This window comes from Nyctereutes procyonoides, unplaced genomic scaffold, assembly GCF_905146905.1.
Source record: "Nyctereutes procyonoides isolate TBG_1078 unplaced genomic scaffold, NYPRO_anot_genome, whole genome shotgun sequence".
NCBI lineage: Eukaryota > Metazoa > Chordata > Mammalia > Carnivora > Canidae > Nyctereutes > Nyctereutes procyonoides.
The window spans coordinates 14628011-14637895 of record NW_026575048.1 but is presented as its reverse complement, the minus strand read 5'-3'; the positions used below and the strand labels follow the sequence as shown (position 1 = coordinate 14637895).

The 9885-nt window shown below is 45.3% G+C and overlaps 1 pseudogene; it reads left to right on the top strand.

Moving 5' to 3' along the window:
- The first annotated feature begins 6236 nt into the window (after window positions 1–6236).
- LOC129511053 (40S ribosomal protein S8-like) lies at window positions 6237–6879 on the top strand (annotated as a pseudogene).
- The last annotated feature ends 3006 nt before the right edge of the window (window positions 6880–9885 follow it).

The window sequence follows — 9885 nt, the reverse complement described above, 5'->3', positions numbered from 1 at the left end:
TGTCATGAGACTGGCAGCTCCTTGAGGGCAAGAATCCAGATCGTTTTAATGTGGCTGTGGTGCCTAGAACAGCATGTGTGGCAGTTAATTTTATGTGTCGACTTAACTGACTTAACTGGGTCTTGAGGTCCCCAGATATTTGATTAAACAGTATTTGAATGGGTCCCTGAGGGTGTTTTTAGATAAGATTAACATTTGAATTAGTAGATTGAGTAAAGCAGATTGTCCTTTCAAATGTGGGATGAGGGCTTCATCCAATCCACTGGAGGCTAGAACTTAATGCCAGCTCCAGCCTGCTGACTGCAGATCCTGGTGCACCTCAGTTTCTATAATCACATTACCCAATTCTTGTTAATAAATTTCTGTGTGTGTGTGTGTGTGTGTGTGTGTGTGTGTGTGTATTTATACATACAAGCATCCTGTTGGATCTGCTTCTCTGGAGAAGCTATACTAGGGCTAACACAGTGCCTCCCACAGTGCAAGTGCCCAATAAATGGGAGGGCACAAGTGAGGGGGTGATTGAAGCATAATTAGAGTGTTGGGGTACCTCCCAAACTCTCCTCATCCAGCTGGGGGATGCCTTAAAGAGAAACTATGGGGAAAAGTGACATTGTCTTCACTCGGCTGTTTTTAGCCTCAGCTGTGCATGGCGAAGTGCCTTTAAGAGTTTGCAAATCCCTGGACCTCAGACCAATCAGGTGTCTGTGTCTGGGAAGGGGACCCCGGCACCAGCTGGGTTCTTTTAAAGCTCTGCCATGAGTTCGCTACACTCAGAGGTTCCAAAGCCCTGCTGGGGCAGCTTGAGAGTTTCAGGCTCCTGCTGTGTTCTTTTCCCAAGTGAGTCTCACTGCCTTTGGACTTATTGCGGGGCAGAAAAGCATTATGATGACACAAACTTTGGAGATCAGTGTAAATTTGCTCCTGATAGACTAGGCCAGGGTACCTCCTAGGACTCAGAAAAACCCAGTGTCTGAATCTTGCTTTGAGTTCATGTCCTGCCTGTATTCAAGCTCAGATTCTTGGAGAAGGACCTCCAAGAAGAAGCATTTTCATGCAAAGTGTGAGCAGGCTCTGTGTCAGCTGTCAGGACTAGGAAAGGCAAAGGACCAGGGGTACTCTGTGTGTAGCTGGTGACAATGGGATGTCACAAAGAGTGGGAAGGGGAAGAAAAGTGTCAGCACTGACAGTGCTGTGGTGGGGTGCAGGAGGAACCCAGGGCCCCCGGGGGTGCTTTGGAAAGCCACATTTCAGGCCTGTGTGCAGGAATGACCGGCCGGCCCTGCTGATGCAGATCAAAGCCTTGGGGCGCCTTGGCTGGGGTGGTAGCTGGCCACTGTATTCTGGCCTCCTGGCTGCTCCATAAACTGTCTCTGACAGGGTGGCATCTCCAGCAGGCGGGTGATGCAGAAGGGAACACATGAAGCCATATTTCAGCCTGGACGCCAGAACTTGAATGGGAGCGAGTGCGTGTCTCCGCCTGAAGTTTCCCTGAAGCTAATTTGTGACCATCTGAATTTATGGCCTTGGAGGACAACAGATCGACCAACTAGACCCATATGTGCTCAGTCCCCAAGACTGCATCTCAGAGAACACAGGGAGGAGCGGGGGAGGGCGGAGGAGGAGAGATTTTATTGTGTTCCTGGCAATAGGCGGTGATACAGGTCCTGTCAAGTGATGAGTTTTTAGAGGCTTTTTTTAGAATATCTCATTGTCCTCTTCTCTCTCACCCAAGGTTGTCTGTGGAGCCTGGAGCCGAAGAGCCTTGCAGAAATTATTCAAAGTCACAAACATTCCATATGAATTGGCTAGAACACTGATACCTCAGAATCCCCTCTTTGGCCCAGCAGCCCCAAGAACACCTATCTTCATGAAAGCAACTCTGCTTTGAAGGACTCTGTTTCCTTGTGAGTGGGGAGCGGTCTATCTCTGCTTCTGGATAAGCCTCGGCGCACCCTGCAGGACACAGGGCCTGATTTGTGCACAGGTGGGGTGGTGGCCATCCCAGCAGAACTTGCCTTCCTACAGTCTCGCCTATCTGTCGCCTGCCTCCTGACAGGCCCTACCTGTCTTAAGGCTGGGAGATGACCTCCACTGAGCCCTTCCAGCTCTGCGAGCCAAGAACCAGTCAGTTCACAAACATTCCTGGGGCTCTGTGCTAGCCCTAATTCTAGAATGTTATGAATTACCATTCTTTTTCCCAACAAAGACAGTCTAAAAGGCTTCCCCTCAGGGACAGGTGACAAAGACTTGTTGAGGCAAAGGCAGGGCCTGACATCAGCTCCTTTCCTGAGAGAAGATATGCAGCATCTCAAAGGGGAATGCATGAAGGCACAGCAGGGGGTGAGAAGGAAATGGGCAGGAAAGGGCCCGTTAGTGGGTCGCAAGTGCCCTGCTTGCTCTCTCGTCTCCCGTCCTAGACACAGAAGGCAGAGATGCTCCTGGGTATCTCATGTTCTTCCTTGATCACCCCTGTTCAGGAGGCATGTGCGCACGGAATGTGGCCTCCCGGCCTGGGATGGCAAGTGTGTGTGTGTGTGTGTGTGTGTGTGTGTGTGTGTGTGTGTGTATACCTGCACACACACCCTAGGTATAGAGACTCACTGGTAGCAACGTGACACAAATGAGGAGACATGATGAGGTAGGAAGGGTACCTAAGTGGGAGAGAGGACTGATAGGGGCTGAATGTGGCCCACCCCCCAAATCCTTTGTTGAAATACTTCTCTCCTGGTGTGATGGATTGGGATGTGAGGCTGCTGGGTAGTAATTAGCATTTGATGAGGTCATGAGGGTGGAGCCGGCATGGATGGGGTTAGAGCCCTAACTGAGTCACAAGAGGACTTGCTCCTCCTTGCTTGCTGCCATGTGAAGATTTGAGAACGGGCCCATCTGCAACACAGAGGAGGCTCTCCTCACAGGCTGGCATTCTGATCTGAGACTTCCAGCCTCCAGAACTGTGAGAAATGTTCTTGTTTATATACCACCAGTTTACGGTACTTCATTACAGTGGCTGGAACAGACTAAGATAAAAGCTATGTTTTAAGCAACAGCTCTGCCATGAGCAGTGTGGCTTTGGGGGAGTTACTTACCCTCTCTGAGTATCAATTCATTATGCTGGGAAAATGAATAATAACTCCTGCTCCGCTTCCCTCCTTCACATGGTTGTTAGGAGAACAAAAGGGGAGGATATATATGGCACTGTTCCACAGAATCTAAGTTTTCTGAAATATTCAGAAAACATAATCTCTGTGTTTGCTTTTAAAACAAAACACTGCCATGGGGCTGCCTTTTATTTTTTTTCTTGCTAAAGTTGAGAATGTTCTGTACACATGATTCCAAAATACTGTCAGCTTTCCATTTTAGTTTTGAATTTCTACCTGCCATAATGTTTCTCAACAATGAAACCAGGTTCCTCTTTGTGTGGATTTCTTGGTTTCTTCTCTGCCTACCCTGCTATTTTGTGACCTGGGAAAATGAGCCAGGAGAGGGAGAGCAGGGGACTCATCCAGAAATGCTCATGTTGGGGAAAGATCCTGACTCCTGGATAAATGAAGTGTGGATTGCTGGCAAATTTCTTAAGATAATATTTGTGGCAGGAAAAATCATGTTCAGTTAAAAAATTGGCAGCAATTCTCTCACGGAGAGAATTATCTTTTGTTTAGCAAAATACCTTGATGACTTTGAGTACAAAAGGTGAGCTCGCCTCGGGACATGGTTTAGATGCCTTAGACTGGAGGTGGTTTTCAACCTTGCTTGTACATTAGGAACTTTGGAAAAGTATGTGTGCGTGCCCCAGCTCTAGAGCCTCTGATGTGATTGGCCTGGGGTGGGATCTGGCATCACTGTTTTTAAATACCCGCCCTGTCCTAGAGATTCTAATGTGTAGCCTGGGTTGATTCCTCTGCATCAGAGGCAGAGAAGAGGGGCTGAGAAAAGAGTGATAGAATCGGGGAAGAATAGAGAAGAGCTGATAGCTTGATGGGAGATGAGGGAGGGAAAGAAAAGTCAGTTTGGGTGGTGGTGGGCTGGGGTTCTCTGTGCAGAGATGAACAGTGAGGTATTTCCAGTGCCCAGAGGAGCCAGGCACAGTTAACAAAGGAATCCCTGGCATTTAATTTTAGGACACTTGCTTCCCTGTATGTAGTACATACAATACTACCCTGTATCTTCCAGTCCTCAGTGAAAGTCCCATGCCCAGTCTAATGTCCATGGTACGGTGGGGGAAAGGCCAGAACTTAGGCTGGCCCCAGTGATGAACAAAAAAAATCCAACACCTGCAGGAGATAAAAATTGGAGAAGGGATTGGAAATCCAGCGAGAGTGGGAAATTGGAGCTAGGAGGGAACGAGGACAAAATAGCCTCCCTACAAATCCTCTGGGATATTGGGAAGGATGCTTGGTTTCCTACCGTTTGTGGGCTAGGGATTCAAGGCAATTTTATTTAAATCTCAGTGGATCGTGCCTCAGCTGCTGGAGGACATGAAGACTTTACAAACAGCTGACACTTGAGCCAAAGAATAATAAATAATTCACCACCTTCCACTCTTTCCACCGCACACACTCCATGTGTGGAATATTTTACAGTAATCACAGTTCATTCGCATTCATCTCTCTTTGAGCTTTCCAGCAGGCCTGAGAGATGAGGAAGGAAGGAATTTGTCACATGTGATCGCTAGAAAAGGGGATTCTCAGCAGCCTTAGTTTGCATCCAGCAAGTTCCAGGAGTGGTGGGACTTGAAGCATCACTCGTGGTTCTGACTTGGTGTTCAGCCCACCATCTCGGCTTCAGTTTGGGTCTCCAAGAGCTTTGGCCTCACAGGGGGAACCTTCTTGTGCCTTTACACTCTTTTGTTTTTAGACAGCAAAACTCTAGATCTAACATTTACCTTAATCTCTTCCCCCTCTGCCATCTTTTCTCGCCTCTCTTTTCTCTCTCCCCTTTCCCCATCTTCTCATCCCCATCTGCCTACTGTTTCTTTAGCCGTACTCTCATTCCAGAGACTTCTAGCTTCGCCTAGCTGTGGTCATGCACGGATTCCACCTATGCGTGTTTTCAAGCCCTTTCTTATTATTTGGCCGTCTGTGTTTATCTGATTCCAGGATGAGTCAAATGTGCTTACCAGCAAGGATTGCAGAATCCTCGGGTTTCTAACCGGGAAACGGTGGCCCTGCCTATCTGGGAGGAACTTCCTGGCTTTGCTCACGGACCTCCGCAAGTTGATGTTACACTCGTTCTCAGCAGCTAGAGAGGACTGAATATATTGACTGGCTTTAGCTGACCTTTGCTCTAGATTTAGAAGAGAGGCATGGTGACCTGTTTCTCCCACATGGAAGCAAACAGTGGAATGCATTTTATGCTCAGGTGTTTGCCATATAGCTTGATACAAAACCATGTCCTGGAAAACTATAAGCCAATCTAATTTATAGAAATAAACTGAGTGAGAATCATTATTTTTTATTGGTACCACTTAATGTGAAGAAAATGCACATTTTCCAAAAATATGGAAAAAACGTTCCATTTGCCTTATTGGGTCCAAATGTTAGGTTTAAATTATTTTACTATGCAAACTTTCTTTCATATCTTGGCAGTAGTGATTTCCATTTTTATTCCTTTGGTATCCATAATCTTATGAGAATCAAAAACATATGCTTTGAGATCACTGGACAGCTCCTCCTCCCACATTTTAAAAATGCACAAGGAAGGTTATTGCTCTGGTAGCAAAAATAACAGGAACGCTATGGGAGAAAATTATGAGGACATCGAGGCTGAATGGGAAAGAGGTTCAAAAGGTGCATTCTGGTTTTCATGCTTTTGATTTGCAAGTCATTAAGCTGGAAGAGCCCCTGCCTCCTGCTGACTGCCACTAGGAATGCAATTTTTTTGTTCTCTAATAGAGGATTGCTTATTCAATGCTCCAGGTTTGCAATATTGGAGAATAGGGCATCTGGCTTTCCTAGTGCTTCTTGAGATGGGGTGCTGAGGAGGAGTTGTTGTCCTGAGGAGTAGGCTGAGAGTGGATGGATTTCTGGCCTCCCTTTGTCTGCAGGAGGAGGGTGCATTTGGTAGGGAGGCAGAAGAATCACACAAGTTTCAGTCTCAGGAATTTCAGGCTGACAGAAGCTAGTGAAGAGGTGAGGGCATTGTGTTTGCTTGTGAAAAAAAAATATTAGAAAAAAAATTGAGGAGAGTCAGATACTGAAATGTGATGAAAGGGTCTTTTGCAGCCAGCATGGAGAGCAATGGGCATCTTTCAGGACAACTGGCACAGGCACTTCAAGACTGGGGGCAAGAGAAAGCCCTACCACAAGAACCAGAAGTATGAGCTGGGATGCCATGCTGCCAACACGAAGATTGGCCCCCTCCACAAATACACGGTCCATGTTTGGGGAGGCAATAAACACAATAAGAGGCACTGTGCCTTGAGGGAACTTCTCCTGAGATTCCAAGTGTCATATGCACAAAACAAGGATTGTTGATGCTGTCTACGATGCTTCCAACAACGAACTGGTCCACACCATGGCCCTAGTGAAGAACTGGATCGTACTCACGGATAGCCCACGGTCCCCACAGTGTAGGAGCCCCACCCTGTACTGCCTCCCCCCTAGGGGCACAAGAAGGGGGCCATGCTGGCTGCCTAGGAGGAAGAGATTTTAAACAAAAAAACGATCAAAGAAAATTCAGAATATGATGAAAGGAAAAAGAATGCCAAAATCAGCAGTCTTCTGGAGGAACGGTTCCAGCACGGCCAGCTTTTGGCATGCATGGCTTCGAGACAGGGTCAGTGTGGCCGAGCAGATGGCTACGTGCTAGAGGGCAAGGAGCTCGAGTTCCATCAGTGGAAAATCAAAGTCCAGCAAGGCAAATAAACCTTCCTCTCATCTATCTTCGGTCATGTAATAAAGGTGTTTATTGTTAAAAAAAAAAAACAAAATGTGATGAAAGGAAAGTGGGAAGGGTGTCAATGGAGAATGGGAAGGGCAGATGAGAGACTCAGTGTCCTTCAGGGGTAAGAGGACAAAGGCCCTGGTGGCCTTGCCCCATGAACTGGATCATAGTCCAGACCTGGCATCGGCACGTTAGAGAATGCTCACTGGCTGCTCAATCAGCCAAAACTCTTGTTTCCAGAAATAAACCATGTCATTCTCTGCCTTCTTCTTTGTCTTTGCCATGTTTGTCCTCCTTGGGACTTTGGCCTTGCTGGTGTACACAGCTGTATACTTCCAAGTTTCCTCTGTCCATGAATCAGTGATAAGTGAACACGCGTTTTAACTCACAGGTCAATTCTTGAATTTCTGTAGCATACTTGCTACTCTTTATCCTCAACGACAGTGACCCATTAGAATGTTCTCCCCTGGTCCATTAAAAAAAACTCACTCTTTTTTCACAGTTGACACAAGCATCTTATTCTCTATGAAACCCTACCTGATCTCCCAAAGCCAAGCTATTTTGTTTCTTTTCTGAGGTCCCCTATACCTGGGGGGTACACAATAATTATTGCTTTCATTCCTCTGTATCACACTTTTCTTTCTACAGGTCTGGGAACTCTGCTAAATGTAAACTCCTTGAGGGCAGGAACTGCCTTAATTACCCTGACTTTCCAAACATTTCAGTCCCTGGCACATAATAGGTGTTTAGTAAATGTTTTTGAATGGATGACTGAATGAATGACATTCATTCATGAAGCCCTGATTGGTTGCAAGGATGAGTAAAAAATGTATTTCATTCACAAATAGGCAAATGTATTTACAGTGGAAGTACTATAATTTTTTTATATTATACTATTAATTAGTTTTTGCATTTTAAGAGTGAAAGGGAGCACCTACAACTGTATGCTTAATAACCAAGTGGAATGATGCACTCCCTTTATAGCCAAACTCCCTGACTCACAGTCCATGCTGACCTTGACTTCCTGACTTTGACTGTGGGTGTTAATCAGATAGTTGGATGATTGTTGAATGACTATCTCTGGAAATTGATTGATATTGACTCTGCCAAACAAGACTTTAAAGATGCTGAGGGGAGATATCCTTAGCTTTGGGGGTGGGGAAGGCTTTCAGTGATCATGATTCAGGAAGCAGGCTGATGGCCATCTGTGCAGGAACACATTTCACTGCATCTGGTCCTCAATATCTGAGGACAGTCACATGTAGATCCCAATAGCTAGGTCTCCAGAGGCAAGTCAGACTTGCACTCATTCATGGGTGGCTTCTTCTCCAAGGCCAACTCCTGCTCTGAACTCTCTTCATGAGGCTTGAAGGTAAAGTGGGCTTATGCTTGTAGACATGAATGGAACATGTTAGTAATCAACCAGACTGGAAGACTGATTAAGTGCAGGATGCTGGGAACTATGGGAATTCAGTGGTTTTCCTGGTGTCACCCACTTCCTCATCACTAGCTCTGCCCACTTCTCCATTATTAGCCTAAGGAGAATTACCTAACTTCTCCAAGTCTCACTCTTCTTTTTGCAACATGGGAGTTAAATGGGAGCATTTCTGCTCATCTTCCAGAATTGTTATGGAGATTAAATGAAACAAAGACTGTATACTTATAAATAAAATACCAGTCTGTTTTACTTCTTTTTGTATCCCTAGGGCCTCACTGAGAGCCTGGGACATAGAAGAGGGCTCAGATCCTTGGAGAAGTTGATGGCCCTTTGTGGGACCATCATAGTGTGTATGACTCCAGCTGGTCTAGTTCAAATCCCAGCTCCACTTTTTTCTAGCTAGGTGGACCTTGAGTAAGTCACTTAAACTGTCTGTGATCCTGTCACATTTTCTGAGGAAAATAATAGCTTCTACCTCATAGGATGACTTCAGATTTAAAAGAGGTCATGTCTTTGAAGCTCTTGGGGCAGTTTCTGAAACAGATAACCTTAATAAACACAAGCTACTGTTATCCCATCTCCTAGAGGCTGCCATTTACTCATAGACATAAAATAGTATTCTATTACCAAAGTAGATATTTTGGTAACTTTTTAAAAAAATATTTTATTTGAGAGAGAGAAGGAGGGGGGGGGAGAGAGAGAGAGAGAGAGAGAGAGAGAGAGAATCACAAGCAGGAGGGAAAGGCAGAAGAAGAAGCAGACTCCTCACTGACTGAGCTGGGATCCCCATGTGGGACTTGATCCCAGGATCCTGGGATCATGATCTGAGCTGAAGGCAGATGCTCGACTGACTGAGCCACCCTGGCTCCCTATTTTGGTAACTTTTATTGAGGCTATTCAGATATCTTTGGTAGTAATGGGCTTATGTGACTTTGTCAATGAACTCCAAAACACCTGCTGCTTGTCCCTCACACAAGTCTTATACAGCTCTCTTTATTACCTCAGAAATCAAGAGATAGTCTTTAAGGCTAATGCTTGTTTTCCCTTTGATTCTCCTAAAGTTACATTCTTTTTTTTAATAAAATTTTTATTTTGAAATAATTTTAGATTTACAGGAAAGTTGCCAAAATAGGGTAGAACATTCTTGTATACTCATCACCAGGTCTCCCCTAATATGAACATCTAGTATAACCATGGGACATTGGTCAAAACTAAGAATTTAACATTATACATTATTGTTGACTAAACTACAGGCTTGTTTTCTGTGTCACCAATTTCTCCACTAATGTCCTTTTCCTCTTCCAGGGTCCCACACTGTACACAGTTGTCCTGTGTCTTTAGTCGCATCACATCTGGGACAGTTTATCAGTCTTCTTTTATTTTCTGTGACCTTGACAGTTTTGAGGAGTACTGGTCAAGCAGTTAGGTTAGCCTGATGTTTTTCCCATGATTAGATTGGGACTACAGGTTTTGGGAGAAATGCCACAGCAGTGAAGTGCCGAGCCTACACTTCAATGATAAATCTTTAAGTCTTTTCTGTCTTTTTGCTTCACCTCAATGTCTTC